The following is a 16,010-nucleotide window of genomic DNA, read 5'->3' on the forward strand; positions in this document are numbered from 1 at the left end:
GAATGCCATGCAACCTATTTTAACTTTAAAGAAGAAAAATTCCACTTCCAAAAGATCCTGAACTAGCAGCACTTCTATCCTCCTTAATTTCTGTGTACCATGTCATTCTGCTGGTGTGTGCAGCTGTAGGCATCCTTACTCGCTGACGAAGTTGTAACAATATCTATGATTTGCCCAGGGTTGTCTTGACCCAAAGCTGCTGCTCCAAAGCCTTGCCACGCATCTCTTTCTTCTTGTTGCCCCTTTTTGAGCTAGTTTTTTTTTTTTTTTTTTTAATTCCTGATAGATTCTTCCTTTCCTTTTTTGTTTGCTTCTGTCAATTATTTTCATTTTTGACTTTTTGCTTTTGTGCATTGCACTACCTGTTTCCTTCTACAGAAGGAAGTCCAGAGGTAGAGCACTATCTGCAGGAGAGTGGTATTTCCCGAGAGAAAGGAAATTCCTCCAGGCTACCTCAGTAAGGCAACACATAACTTCTTCCTTTCACACTGACATTTGACTCCATAGTAATGCGGTTAATGTTTTGCAGACTTTCAGGGGAGCATTAGTGAAAAGTATCAGCGAGGATATGTCCCAGAGCACTTGATTTTATTTCTGTAGTTGGAATATAGTTATTTTCTGGCTGTAGAGTTGCATAATGTGTTATTTTCTCACCATTTTTTCAATTACTTCAGACTGACATGTGGCTTCAGGCCTTAATTTTTTTCCAGGCATTTGCTAAAGGGGGTTCCATATTTCTATCTGCTTTAGTGGATGTGTGCAGATGTGGGCTTTGTGAGTAAACTGCAGTTTAGTTGGCTTTGAAACTAATTCAGTCAAATCCATTTTCCTTTCTGGCTTTTAAACAGGTGTTTTGTAAGTTCGCATTACCAGCCAAAGTGGTCCTCTCACTAGCATGGCTGTCTGTGCCTAGATGGTCCTTTTCTTTCATTGTCAGTTCCACTTCACTACAGTAATGATGTTTCTATACAAGTGTCTTTGCTCTACACATCAGAACTTACTAAATATAAGAAGCTTTGTGATAAGAGAAAATAGCTTGAGTTGCTGCTCAGTTTTGTCTGAGAATTTTAGAAAAAAGATTAGGAGGGGAATAAGGGACCTTCAAAAACATACCTGGTGCGTGGAGTTTGGCAAGAGGTCAAATGGCTTTTTGCAAAGTCTCCTCACTCCTTTGCCACTTGCATGCATTATTTCTTCTTTCAGGATGGGACAGAAAGTGTAAATGTTAGCAAAATTGTTTAGTTGCATTCTGTTAAATGAGAAAGAATAACTTTTTCCCAATTTTTTGTCCCTTTAGGACATTACTCAGAGACATTGCAGCAAACTTCGATGGAGCATGAAGAAGGCTCGGAAGTTCACGTAAGTCTGTATCTTCACAAATGCAAATGACAAAAGCATCTGTTACCTCTCTAGCTCTTTTCAATGTAAGAGAATTCATACAACAGAAACCACTGATAGAAAGGGAATGGCAAGACTGTAGAGACAGGAGGCACTAACATTAATGAACAAGGTTAAAGATAATGTGACAGGTAAGAATTACTTGTCAGTGTCTTTGACTTTTGGGGAGCAGTGACAATTTGCATCACCCAGGAGTCTAGATAGAGCTATAATACATCACTGACTTCCTGTTCATGGTTTCTTTGTTTCTTTGGGGGGAGTTGTTTTTTTCCTTTTTGCACTCAGCAAGTGTCAGAGCACAGCAAGGATGGGGCCTTGCTGGGGGCCAGCGCAGTGTGCTGTCCCACCACCCCAGTGAGGGCAGGCCAGGGGGCCTGCAAGGTGCGTTAGCGCCCATGGGGCCCTGACATCACGTGTTAACATACGCATTTTCAGGCATTATTTTGTTGCACTCTCAGCTATTTGTGTTTGTAGATGCGTTAACACCTGTTCTGCATTCCAAAAATAAGCAGGGCATTAACTCACCATGAGGACAGCTCTGCCTGTGGTAATTGCATAGCTAATTTCTGAGTCACACAAAGATTGGGAAAACCATAAAAAGTTACTAAAGCATAGCTGAAATTATGTAATGGTGGGCTGGTGCTGTATTGATTGTTATTCTGACTGGGCCATATAAGGTAAAGTATATTGTATCTACTCTCCAGTTTTTTTCTGTTGTGCCTAAATCAAGTTTTATCCTAGATTTTACATTTTCCTTGGGTAATGGGTTAATTGTATATCCTACCATGAAATGAATAATGAAGCTATTAGCAGCATGCCTGAATCTGTGTCCAGTACATGCATGAAAATCAAAGAGGAGTTATATGAGACTATATTATGCTGTAGTTCCTGTTTACTAGACTGTGTTTTCCTTTTGTTTTGGCTTAGTGTGACTTTCTGAAGGAAAAGAAGTACTTTGTTTGCTTGTGAGCACCCTGGAAATAAGATGGCCTGCTGCATTTTCTAGCTTAGTTGCAAGAAAGTGATTTCTGCTTAATGAAGTAAATGACTGGGGAAATGCATTGCTGTAAGGTCTGTCAGTGCAAACTGCAGCAGAGCGTAGGATTTGGGGCTGGAGAAATCCCATTGCGTTAATCCATAAATCCATAGAATTACCTGGAGGGATTTCAATGCAAGGGAATAATTAGAGGAGATCCCAGTTTTTAATATTGTATTTAACATTTCTGGCTATTTCTGGTACTTTATTTTCTTTTACTCACTGCCCTCTAGAGGTCTTAAAAATGGAATTAGATGAACGGAAAATAATATTGCAGCAATGGCCATCTCTGGCTGGTGCTGCTGTGCACTGGCTTGTACAATCTTTTAAGATAATTGCAGAGGTGCTCCTAGAGCTGAATGATGTTTTCCACATTCACTAGGAAGGAAAAAAATATTTACAGAGGGAGAAATTCAGGTTTTAACACAGCGACTGGCAATGCCAGTTCATGTGAGTACAAAAGGTATTGTATGACGTTCCACATAAGAGCATGCCTGCTTTGCTACAGCTGGTAAGATGGCAAAATGTGAGCAGTGCATCAGATGTTTGACCATTTATCCCTTTTAACATTTTCGTGTTAAAAGCAGTTTTCAGGAGAGAGACCATCTTTATATATATGAGGTGCAGAAATGCTTCTGAACCTGTTGCTCGTGCTCTCAGCAAGAGCACGGTGAGGCCTGGTGTCCTGGCAGCTCTGTGTCCCCTGCCTGGGCCCTGGGTTTCCTCACAAGGCACCAGCTTGGGGCCATTCCCTCTCCCAGGGAGTCAGAACAACCACCTCGTTAGCAGATGTCATCTAACGAACACTAAGTGTAACCCACAGCCTTGGAGGGATGTTGGGGAACAGCTCTCTTCTGCCTGGCTGCCTGCTCTCAGGAATGGTTTGCGTCTCCAAAGCTTTGACACCGCCACCCAAAATCTTTGGGGAAGGACACATGGGCAGTAGCATGGGGTGGTTAAGTAAGCCTCGCTTCTTGGAGAAACCCAGCTGAAAGTGGAAATGCCGTCTTTAAAGTATGGCAAGACTTCAGTACAAGTTTTGTTGCACGGACTTGGTGCATCATAGGGTGACACAGTTGGTGCTGGGCCCTGACATCCACTGACAGGTACAGGAGAGCTTGTGCAGACTGGCTCGAGCTTGGTCCCCTTAGGTGGCTGGACCGCGGCTGCAGAAAGACCAGGACTCTCCTGGATTTCAGAGTTTTATTCTCCAGGAATCCAGTTTTTGTGCTCCTAGACCTTGCTGCAGTGCAAACCACCATGCAGTGAGGTGGGAACGATGACGATGGTCACTTCAGAAGTGGGCGTCTGGCCTAAACTGCAGCACTCCTGCAGGGACATCCTTAATATATCAGCATCTCTGTCCTAAACAGGAATGAGATTATTCATGGATCTCTGATGCAGTAATTACATAGCTTCTGTAGATTTATGTATGATACTTATCTCTGTGATTTGTCTCTCCTGTGTACATCCCTAAATTTATTTTCCCTGTTTAAGATACAGTTATAGGTAGTTTTATAGACTCTGAAGTTTGAACTTCAGTTGAGTTGTATCTCAGCACTGGGCAATTCCTCCCCAAAGTGAATTTGTCCCTAAATTATACTCCAAAACAGAGAGAAATCGTGTCAGCTATTGCAAGTGTACAGAGGCACAAGAAAAGCCACAGAGATAACTCGGCCTGGCTCTACACCAGTGCCTGCTGCCTGTGTGGGCACCCAGAATTAGTCAGCGCTTTTTGAAACTTAGTTGTGGAAGATGAATATGGAAAATGAATTTACACAGATCTGCAGCTTTGCATTATTCTTCCTAATTTTCCGGTTGATTGGGGATTTGGTGCATCACAGAAGGATTTCTCTTCCTTGGTGTCAGAGTCTTGGAGTGCAAATAAGCCATTGCAAATTGTCACTTAGAGCAAAATGTTTTATTATTGATGAGATTTTTGAGATTTAACAAGGAAGGAGCTCTGAAGGATTTGCCTTCTTATAGGAGCTTTCGGTCACAGTAATGAGTATAAGAAAAGTGTAAAATATCTAGAGAGAATTCCTCCAGAGAACTATAGGTAATAAGAGTATGAAAAAATAAAGAGGTCAGATGGGTACATTTAGGATGTAGGCAAAAATAGGGAAGGAGATTAGCGGTCGTGAGTTGTAAACCCTTTGGGAGAAGAGGAAAATAATCTTCTGTTCTTTCTTTAGTGTTTTCCCATATACCAGGCCTTCCCTTCAGCAGCTGCTGTTGGAAGGTGTCTGCCTGCTGTTCTCTCCCTCCAGCCTCTTCATGCTCCTCTGTCTGACCCTGTGCACTGTCAGTGCCAGGGGAGATCAGCTCCCAAATGCTGGCGCTGCTTTCTGTTGCCTCCTGGAAGCTGTTTGTGCATGCCCAGCCTTCCTGTTGTCAGTGAGGAGCCCACTGCCGTGATCCAAATGATGATCATTGCGATATCTGGCGGGAAGCATCCTGCTTTTATTACTGCACAAATGTGGTCTAGCTCGCTGAGGGTAAATGCTGGGAGGTGGTAATTCTGCTGTGTGTTAGCGTTAGCCTGAAAGGGTCTTCCAATAACACAGCACCTTTAAGGCAGAGCAGGACAAAACAGGTAGTACCTGTTAATTGCAGTCAATTTGATTTTTGGATCAGAACTTATTTCTGCAGTCAGCGGTTTAAGGACTAACTTTGTCTTTGGTTTCCCTGGGTGATTCTCAGTAGAAGTACCCTCTCTCAGCTGCAGTGCTCTCACCATTAATTACACCTGCGATGCCTTTCCTTTATAGCTCCTTCTCTGCGAGCCTGAGTGTAATGGCAGGGTAGAATAACTCCTAATGCTTTCATTAAGAGACACAACAGGGGCAGCCTGAAAGCAGTTACCTGTGCTGAACAGTGAACTCATGAAGAACCTCACCATGCAACTGCGAAGTAGTAAACTGGTGATTGTGGCTCATTTTCTGTAAGTAGGGCCATTACAAAGCCATCGCTGTAGTGGCAACAAGCTGATGCCTTGGCAGTATCATCCCAGCACTCTGTGTTTGGATGTGTTATGCTCGCAGAGGTACTGAGCATACAAGTGCCTGTAGGAGAGAGAAGGGCATTGCTGTGCACTTGTTGGAACACACTGGGTGCTCTGGAATGATGTACAGTATCCCTGCCTTTGCTTACATGTTTCTTAATATATTATGCTGATCTAGGATTTAAAAAAGAAAGCTTTGTAGTTTCATATCTATTTCTTTACGCAGTGAAATAAAATACATCAGGAAAATACTCCTAAATCCCTAACCTCTTGGAACTGATACCTCCGTAGTGAATCTTTGTTTAATATCGAAACAGAGTGCTAACTAGTGCCAGTATTGCCTGGCTCACTCAGCCATTGATGCTTTTTTGTTTTGTTCCATTTTCACTAGGTAATGCTTCAATTAATACCTAAATACACAACTTGTCACATCACTGTTGCAGGTTATCCAGGATGCTCAGCAGGGAACCTGTAGGCAAGGGGAGGGGTGGTGCCCCCAGTGTAGACAGAAATAACAACTTGGCAGGCTAGCCAGCAGCATAAAAAGTTGACCTACCCGATGAGCTTTCAGTGCCGTGGATGCAGAGTGACTGCAGGTATTAGTACATTCGCGAGGGCTCTCATTTATTCTCAGCTGCTGTAGAGACAGAAATAAAAAGCTCCCAATACTGGGTCTGAAATGGGATTATATCTGGATAACCTGTTTCTCTTTCATTATCATTTTAAGTGTCTGCTTTTCTATCGGTTCTCTTTGATTGGTATTTAAAAATGGTACTGGATTGTTTACCTTGATGGAGACCGAGATAATCCCTAGACTACTTGAATGACTTGAGTATTTGGAGCAATTTCTCAGAACAGAGTATTGGCTGCATTGATTTGTCTGGAATCAAAGGGAGGGTTTTTCCTTTTTAAAATCCAAATGGGAGAAGAATTCTAGTGAGGTTGGTTTATTTATTTATTTATTTATTTATTTTGCAAGTCAGCTTTTCTGCTCCCTGATTTCAACCCTCTTGTGTGTATAGGACCAATGTACTCTTAACGCAGCATTCGCTGATTTCTCTCCCCATTTGCTGTTCAATACCTTGGCTGCAATTGCCAATGAAATTGCCACTTAGTACTTGCAACAGTGGTGACTTCTGTGGTCATTATCAACTTGGCAGAGATTACCGAACTAGAAGGAGGTGTTTCCTGTAACTTGGCAGTCTTGAAATGGTCCCTGCTCCAGGAGGGCCAGCCTGGTGACATGCCCTTCCTGCTCTCAGTAACCCCAGCAGCAGCCCAAAGTACCTAGGGTATATTTGGGAAGGGCTTTCATTTATAACACTGTAGGAATTTTGCAAGTTGTCTTAGATTCTGAATAAGGCAGACTTAGTAAGTAGTTCGAGGATGAAAATACAGAGTTACACGATTTACTTGGATAATTCCTTCTGCAACTTTGCAGGTCCTGCTAAGTGCAGATGTTCAGGCACACCACAAACCTGACAGCATGCAGAAATGCCAGGCTGCGCTGAGCTGCGGATGTTCAGTGTTTTAGAAACCCTATTTTCTGATCTCCTTTCTGTACATATTCTCATCTTTAGTGTACCAAATAATGGTGGACAGATTTTGTTTTCATGATCTAATAGTTTGGGGCTGAGTGTGTATGTAACTCCTCATAGTTACTTCTCACCCTCAATGGCTGCTGTGCGAGGGAGGTAGCTTCAAAGGGATACACCTATCAGCTGCTCTGTTTTTGTCCCTTCTCTTAGAAGTGGTAGGGTGTCCTGCAACAAAAACATTAGCTGCAATAAACAATAGCAACTCCAGGTTGTCCACAAGTGGCAACATATATTTATAAGTACAAAATATGCTATAACCACATAGTGCATTTTGCTAGCACAGTCTGGTGGAAACTGGTTCAGGTGTTGGTGTTCTTCGTTAGGAGCTGTGTGTAAGCAAGCGTGTTACAGAAACAGTGTGGAGCCTTCAGGAGTTTGTGAAAGCATGCAGTTTCAAGGTATAAAGCAGTTATATCATCGTTCACTGTGAAAAATGTGTGAAGTGCTGAACAGCCATTACTTAAAAGCCTTCAGTATTGCACTGAAATTGAACGATGTCGTTGTGTCTGCACAGACGCTCAGTGACGTGCTTGGTGGTGTCACACGAACAGTTTGAGTCTTGGTAGGGTACAGAGAAGACTGGGATGAGATTATTTGCTTAGAATTCCTTCTCAGCAAATATATATGCCCCAGAGAGACACTACAGACATAAGAGCTATGGAAGAATTGTGTGAGGTACAGAAATACACAAACTGAAGTAGCTTGCTTTTCCACATACCATTTGTCACCTCTTGTTTTATGGATCTGTTTTTATGGCTTGGTGTACGAGGTTATAACCATAGATTATATTTGCTTAGATTCCTTCAGCAAAATCAGAAAGAATTGAAACATGCTTTGGGATGAATCTGAGAAGTCTGAAGCATTCTGATTTTGCAGGCAGAAGTGTCTGAAAGAATCTGAAGTTTCATCAGCTTAGTCTGTATAATGAACTTTATCAAATCAAAGTCTTGAAAATGTTCTTAAAAAAATTAAAAAAAAAATGGAAAAGCTGTTGCTGGAAGGCAGGAGGCCTGCAAGGGAGATAAAAGCATGAGCAGGGAAATTTGTATATCAGTTCCCTGCATATTTCTGGATTTAGTCTGTTGAATGTGTTCAGCTTGTTTAATTACCAGTGTAAACAAATTCATGGGATAATGATAGCATCCTTAGATGTTGATTAAGGAACAGTCTTTGTCAGATCTTTTAATGTAATGAGGCAGTGACACCGCAAATAGGCTGCTAACCATTTGAAGAAAATCTGCACAGAATGAGGCAGGAAGTAACAGGGAGTCTGGTTATCTCTGGCTGCTACAACAAATCCTAATAACCCCCAGGGGATGCTGTTATGTCAGCCTGACCCCCAGCACCCTTCTGTTTTGGTTGGTTTGCTGGAGCCTTTCCTTTGGGCCAGTAGTACCTTCACATGGGTAGGTGTCCTGCCACGAAACAAAGAAAAGAAATCTAACTTGCAACCCCAAGGTGATCCCAGCTTTTTGAGCAGAGTAAGGGTTTTAAATAAACCAGCTAAATAATTAAATTAAAATAATTAAATTTAAACAGCTAAATAAGTTGAATAGCGTATTTTGTGCATGTGTGTAGTTGCCTAGGCCAAGAAAAAAATGAGGGAGAACCAACAAATGGCAAATGCTTTCAGCATAGTCCTTGGACTGAAACTTCTTACTCCCTCAATTTAATCACTCAAAAAACGGTGACTGTAGTTTTGTACTGCACAACTCATTGGCATTAGAATTTAATGTGTGTTCAGTCTGTTTGGTTTTGCACCTGTGAACCACAAAGTATGTTGTTTGTGACAGACAGTAAAGAACCTCTGTATTTCTCTGCAGCAGAGCATTCCTTTCGGTAATTACTGGGAGGCAGTCAACAAGGACATGTTTCTAGAGGGCAAATTTCATGGTTTTTCTTTATTTATTTTTTGTTGTTGTTTTGCATTGTTTATTTAAATTAAAAAAGTGGAATGCTGCACAAACACCCTTGGGAAATGTTAAAAATATTTTGTGGCTATGATATTTTGGCTGAAAATTTTTATCATAGCACATGTCTGTCTCTGTAGCACAAAATAGAGTTCAGGAACTGTGTTGTTTTGCATAGGTTTTCTTGAAGTGGAATATTTATTATGCGAGTTCGCAAAAACCTCTCTCTTACCAAGCTGCATCTTGAATTGCATAGCCATTGTTTTTCTGACCACGAAGCTCTGAGAAGTGCCAACAGAGTGAATTATTTCAGGTGATCATTAATGGATGGGGCAGTGAGAGCAGCTAGGCAGAGCTTTGGATGGGTTTCAGTGGCCGACTCTGCCAGCACTGGCCTACTGCAGAGACTCAGCACATCACTGCAGTACTCTGCACCTCAGAAATTACATTCCTCACTATTAATAAATAAATCACTAACCTTAATTCAGAGCAATACAAAGAGCTATTTATTATGTTTTGACAGCTCACTATGACCCAAATGTTTTAGGCTTTTAAAGGTATGTCGTCTATTTAGCATATTTTCCCATTATGAATAGTACCTTTGTTGTAAGTTTTAGCAGTAGGGCCAGTATCTAAATGAGATGAAAATGACCTTTTTTTTTTTTTTTTCTTGCTCTGCAGCTAAAGACACAAGGACAGTGTATAAAGAGTTCATGCAAAAAGAGGACTGGATTATTTCAGCCCTTCTTCTCTTCTCTCCTCTAACTGCTTCCCCTTCCCAGTCTGTGTTCTGTTGCCCCAGTATTTTCCAAATCCATTGTATATCAACCTATCTAGCAACTCCAAGATGCAATGGAAGTTTTAAACCTCAAGCAGAAAGCTGAGCTTTAATTCATAAGCAATTTCAGACCCATTATTTTCTAGTGTAATCCATGAAGTCCTACTAATGGCAATTATTTTATGAAGGTTAAGGAGAGGGAAAAAAAAAATCATACTTTCTTGAACTACGTGTAGCCACCTTTATAGTTTCAGTAAATCAAGAAAATTGTTTCTTGATGTTGACATTTAGTGAGCTTGGTAATTCTTTACTAGAAACTACAAGGAACAATTTCCTGTAGGCTAGTGTTAACTTCTCTAATTTATTATTGTTAGTGACTATTTTATTTTCATTTTTCATGTTGAACACCTGAGAATGTTTTGGAATAAGTATTACATTACAGAAGCGCTCTCTCTCTGTGTTCCCCCTTCATTCTGACTGAATCTGTCCAAATGTTCACAGTTAGCATTTTGGGGGAAATTAAGGGACAAATGGGATAGTTTTCAGGTTGAAAAGACAAATGAAGCCACCCCAGGCAGGACAAAGCACCTGACCGAGGTGCTCTTCCCTTAAGATACTCAGCAACCTCTTTCCAATGCCCCCACCCTGAGGTTTCTAGAAAACCACTAGGAGTGAGAGCCTGGCCATTTGAGTCAAATCAGTAAAAATTAAACAGGCAAGAGAACCTGTGATGAACTGGGTTGAACCTGATGCTTTGCATCTTTTCAAAGATGCTGTTTAATGTCTCCTCTTTTTAGATATAAATGTGGGGATTCCATCCCTAATCACTGCTTATAATTTTGACATTTAATATTGATGCTCAGGGATCGTGGGTACTACCCTTTAGTAAGAGCTTGAGTATGAACCTTTCAGATTCAAGAGAGACTGTGCAGTAAGCGGTGTGCTCAGGCAAAAGATAGATTTAGTTCTCCTCTTTGTTGCAGTTCAGTAAAAGCCAAAGTTTCAGTCTGAGACTTGCACTTACTTTATTTTACAAAGTGGGCAGACCTTTAGCTGCCTTTTTGTTCCTTAGTTGACCTTGTTTACAGTGTTTTAAAATACATGATTAGGTATAAGCTGCGGTCAGTTAATTTCACAACTTTGGCAGTGCTTCAGGAGAGCTCACTATTTGGTGCTTTATTTCATGTTCTACCACGCTAAAACAACACTTAACGTCACTGCTCGATCTTATGTATGTCTAACTCATCCATCAGTCTCCTTCAGCAGCCAAAACAGCCATCTGTCTCACTGAGACAAACATTTGGGCCTACAATAAGTAAGATTCGACTTGCAGAGTTCAGTATTGATGAACGATATTGCAAGAAAGGCATTTCTACTCAACTGTTTCTCAAAAAACAAAACAAAACAAAAAAATCCTAGCTGCATCCTTTGGTACATTGAATTTACCCGGGCTTACCTGCTTTTGTACTCCTTCCAGCTCAGACACTTCTCACTGTTAATGAACTCCTTTCTTTTGGTAAAGGAGATTGGTGCTGGTGACAGGTTTTAATTTTACCCCCATAAATTTGGGGTTATTGAGTTATGTAACAAGACATAAAAAAAAAGGCAGGGAAAGCAGGGTACAGAGCTTTTCTCCCTAATAGAGTAAATTACCAAATTTCTCTTTGAAACTGTAATCAAAGCTAGGGACTGTGCAATTGATTTGAGCAATAGGAAAGACAAGTATCCTTCATGAAAGTCAAATCTGAGCTGTTTGGCATTGACAGATACGTACCTCTTTTTTTTTTTTTTAAATACTTGCATTTTCATTTGTTGTGATTTTCATTTGATGTAAACCAGTTGTATTTACTCCAGCCAGTCAGGGTCTTCAGCTAATGGATTTCTTAGTGTATGATACAAAGGAAATCTTAGTAGATTGAGAATGGGTAGTATCCTTTCTTAAAGCATCATCTTTAACATGCAAAGGAAAAAAATGGAAATAACAGAGCTTAAGACTTCTGAAAATATGTTGAAAAGTTCTGAATCTAGAATCTAGAAGCTTTCCCTAGTACACCAAAGAAGATAACGCATCAGGAAAACCTTATTTTCTTTACTGTTCGATGACTGGTACTTTTGTGCTGGCCTTATGTAATATCTGAAGTGAAGTTTTACTGCAGGAATGGTTGTGGAAAGCACCTGGCCCACTTAGTATATTATGTTTTATAAGTATTGGATGAAGCTTGGTGGTTTTTGTTTTTTTGGGGGGGGCTTTTTTCAGTTACCTGTTAGCCTGAAGGTTGCACTGGCTTCTTGTGGCCTTGTTGTTGGCATGGTTCTCGTGTTGTTTAGTGCAGGACATGCACAATTCAGGCTTCTTCCTCCTGCCCTTCTTCTTCCTTGTGTCTGAGAGCAGACCCGGAGGAGGCTTAGCCTCCAGCTTCAGAGCTGAAGGAAAGTTGTGAGCACTGCCATTGCCGACATGCGTACAGGACAGCATGGTGACAGCTGGTAGAAAAACGTCCACATTTGTACAAGTTTACCATAGCAAAAGACGGGTTTATTAACAGCAGCTGAGTGCTGTATCAGGCAGGCAGGCCGAGATAAGCAGGAGAAGCACAGACGTGCTCATGTATTGCGTGCCTCCTCCCTGTGGCTGCAGAGCGGTCACTCGCCCAGCCCTGGGTTCGTTGCTCTGCACTGCAGGTAACAAATCCCGACAGCTGCGGCTTCAGATCTGACAGCTCTGCTCTCAGAGGTTTTGCATCGCTTCCATGTGTGTTTTTGGACTTCTGACCCTTCGGAAAGCAAATAATAAGAGTGTTCAGGTTTCTTTTTTCAGATGATTAAGTGGGTTGGCGTATCACATGGAAGGGTTCATTTATGTAATTCTGTTTTAATTAAAGGGAAATGCACCACTCCAGCGCATCATGGTTTGATAGCAGTGCTGCAATTATGTTGAGACTAGGGTATACTTTTCTACTTGGGTTATAGAAAGATATTTACTGACAAAATTTTACCCTGTTGCTGTATGAAGGGGGCCTAATTTCTATTTCGTAAGTAAAGCATCTAATTTCTTCTGTACTCAATTTCCATTACCTGGTAAAAATAAAAACTTAGGAATGCTTTTTAGGACCTTTGCAGCACGCTGGTGGTAGGCCCATTAGAGCTATATATGCTTCCATTTTGGCCATGCTGTTAGTAGTATGTGGGTAGGTAGAGATAGTCCTCAGTCCTGTCCTTGTACAAATAGTCCTTGTACAGCTTACACTTTGGAAGAAGGTGGAGGGACTAATGGAGTACTCCAGACAGCTTAGGACCTTTGTTTTGTCTTTTTGAGTGTGTTCATTCTTTCCTTGCTGCTTTGGAGGAGGCCCTTTTCCTTTGGAGAGGATGTGTTGAAACAAATACTAAGCACTAAAAAAATAGCTATAGATGCTCCATGCCTGTTAAGGATGGTTAGTTTCTATTTTGAGGGAAGTGGTCATAATTTTTAAAGCATTTTTTATCTGATTTATACTTTTTTTTAATCTATTTGCCCAATGACTAAAGTTTCCTGCAGTTTTAAGTGGGCTACACAGTAGTTTTGTTCTATAGTTTCACAAATGGGACACATTTCCATCTTCACTGGGGGAAAAAGAAAAATCAATGTCATGAGGATGCAGACAATACACAATGAAAAAAAGAAACCAGGGCTCACCCTCAGGTGTAAGAAGTGTGTGTCGTCTGCTTACTAGCCTTGTTTGGCAGCTTGGTGCTCTCAACATGCACACAAGCTTAAATTTGCAGGAGGGGATTTCACTACCAGCTCATTTCAGAGCAGGAGGAGGCGAAGTGGTACTAGGAGAGCTCCTCCTAGGGACAAGGGAACAGGGAGAGGTGCGAACAGGCTGCAAACCCTACTGTACATGGGAGAGGCAGTGCATGACTCTGATGGGAGGGGTGCTGATTTTGTTGGAGCCTGGGCTAGATTTGGAAACTATACTAATTCAACAAAAAGACGGCTTACATCTCAAATAACAGAACATATGAAAGAGTAGGCAGTGTTCCAAGGGAGTTTTAAAACTATGTTTCAAGGGACAAAATCAAGTACACGGAAGAGCAAGTAAGAAATACAGGCATGTGGATGAGAAGGACAAATATAAAAGGTCTGTATTCATTGTAATGGAAATGAGTTACTACAGGTTTGATTTCTGATTTATGAATATTAATTTTTAAGGAAGACAAAAAGACAAATGAGGGGCAGTCAGATGTCTACACAAATGGAAAAAGTTTAGCAAGGGAAATGGGAAACTTAGTATAAGAAGAAAACATTTTGAAATAGTTAATTAAAATCTAGCTAGAAGACAGTAAAAAGGCAATGGTGGTAGCTCATGAAGATCGTGATGCTGAGCAGAGGAGTCTCACCCATTACTACTTACTCAAAGAGCTCTGTCCTCTGATCTCCAAGCAATGGTCCTGGCCCTTAGCATGAAAGTAGTGTCCTTCCTGCATGTCATAGTGATCTGTGAAACTGAGACAGGAGGGGTAGATAGGAGACAAAGCAGGACTTTACATGAAAAGCATTTTTGTAGTCTGAAAGGAAAACATAGTATTTTGAAGGGTGACTGAAGTATTTGACAGAGAACAGACAAATGTTCGAGTTCTGGGAGAAAACATTGCTGGAGAAGAAGGGCAATAATGGGGAATGCAGCCTGGCAGTAATACATGGTAGCACACCAGTGCTCTTATTGCAAAATCCATATGTAGTTGCATGTCAGCTGTATGCATACTTTAATTATGAAGGGAGAACAAAATTAGACATTAAGGATAACAAGCTGTTTCCACTGTAAAGGCAAGCACCTCAGGAAGCAGCGGCCATAGCCAGTGGAGAAAGGAATTCCCCTGAATTTGGGAATCCCAGAGAGGTTGCAAGTTGCCGTGGGACACGGGGAGCTTCTGGAGAACACAAATGGGTTGCTACGAGACAGAACTGGAGAGCAGGAATAACAGTTTTCAGTGCAGAGGATGGTTACCAGTGGATTCCCAAAGCATCTTACGCTCTTCTGAATTTTCCTGTTGGTGCTGAGCCTTTTAGGATGGTAGATGCAGAAGGGATTTTTTGGTCCTTAGCACCTAGGTGAGGAAACAGTGAATTTCTTGTTATTCAGTGCAGGTGGAACAGTGAACTGCTGGTGCTCTGAAGTAATGCTGAAATTACGATTAAGATGGGCAGTTTGTCTGAGTGTCCTTTGACAGTCATGAATGAAAAATCTAATGTTGGACTTACTGGAAGAAGAACCAACAGCAAACCCAGAAAGCATTATGGAAATAAGCTGGGCACGGTGCAGTTTGGGTCACTCAGAGGGAGTTATTGGAGACCTGTTTAAAATAGAGGGCAAGACAGTAAGGGTGATCCAAAATGTGGAAGGGCTTACATGGAATGACAGCAGAGATTGGCACACTTCAGTTTGGGAAAGTGAAAACTAGATGGCTTATATTTACAATAGAGTAGCGTGAAATCCTGAATACCTGAATTAGGAAGCACATGGTGAATCTAGCTGACACCAGGGGCAAGGTCAAGCAGAGAAGCCATTCTTCTCCTAGGTGTAGTCACCCTGTGGGCAGAGCTTGTGCCCTGGGGAGTGCTCTACTGATGGGGTTTTGGAAGGGCTGGGGTGGGAAGGGAAAATACATCACAGGCTGTGCCCCATGAGGATATAACCTCAGCTCATGGAGGTCTTAGCAGCAAGATGCTGGATACTGTTGCTAGGAAGAGCCACTGCCTGCTGTCCCATCCCTGTTCCCTTCCTGGGCTTGTCCTGGTGCCAGGCAGAGACAGGGCACGGCTCGGCAGGGCTCTCCCCTGGGCTCCCGCACCTGTTCCACACTTAGCTCTTAATAAAGCGACTGATGCAAATAAATGTGGTCTGTACAAGTTCCCAATCTTTGCCAAGCATCGTCAACCTATGGCTTAAATTTATCTTTTGTCATGGAGGGCGATGCACATGTTGTGAGCGGTAGAATTTATAAGATAGTTGTAATTGAAATGAGAGGATTTATTCAGTAGAAGATTGGGATTAAAGCAAGGAATGGTTCAATACAATAACTCAAAGCTTGACTACTGTACAGTGTGATAGGTGGGAAAGCTGTTACAGTGATTACAAATCCATTTGGGAAAGTATCAAAGTCTGAGCATTGTGAAACAGTGCAAGATAAAAAGTATAGTAATGAAGTGATGAAGGACTTCTTTTGATTAAACTGGGACATACTTAGCAGTGGTAGAACACCGTCTCACTAGGGACGCCCCCGGCTGCTTCACTGTTGGAAT

At 41.6% G+C, this 16,010-nt stretch overlaps 1 protein-coding gene across 4 annotated transcripts in view; it reads left to right on the top strand.

Moving 5' to 3' along the window:
• PCDH15 (protocadherin related 15) overlaps window positions 1-16,010 on the top strand; it is a 738,374-nt gene that overhangs the window by 291,722 nt on the left and 430,642 nt on the right. For all 4 annotated transcript variants that reach the window (XM_040563492.1, XM_040563503.1, XM_040563491.1 and 1 more), the window contains one exon: window positions 1,298-1,359. The gene's annotated coding sequence lies outside the window, so the exon portion shown is untranslated. The remainder of the gene's footprint in view (window positions 1-1,297; window positions 1,360-16,010) is intronic.

The sequence above is a fragment of the Cygnus olor genome, chromosome 7, assembly GCF_009769625.2.
Source record: "Cygnus olor isolate bCygOlo1 chromosome 7, bCygOlo1.pri.v2, whole genome shotgun sequence".
In the NCBI taxonomy this organism is placed as follows: domain Eukaryota; kingdom Metazoa; phylum Chordata; class Aves; order Anseriformes; family Anatidae; genus Cygnus; species Cygnus olor.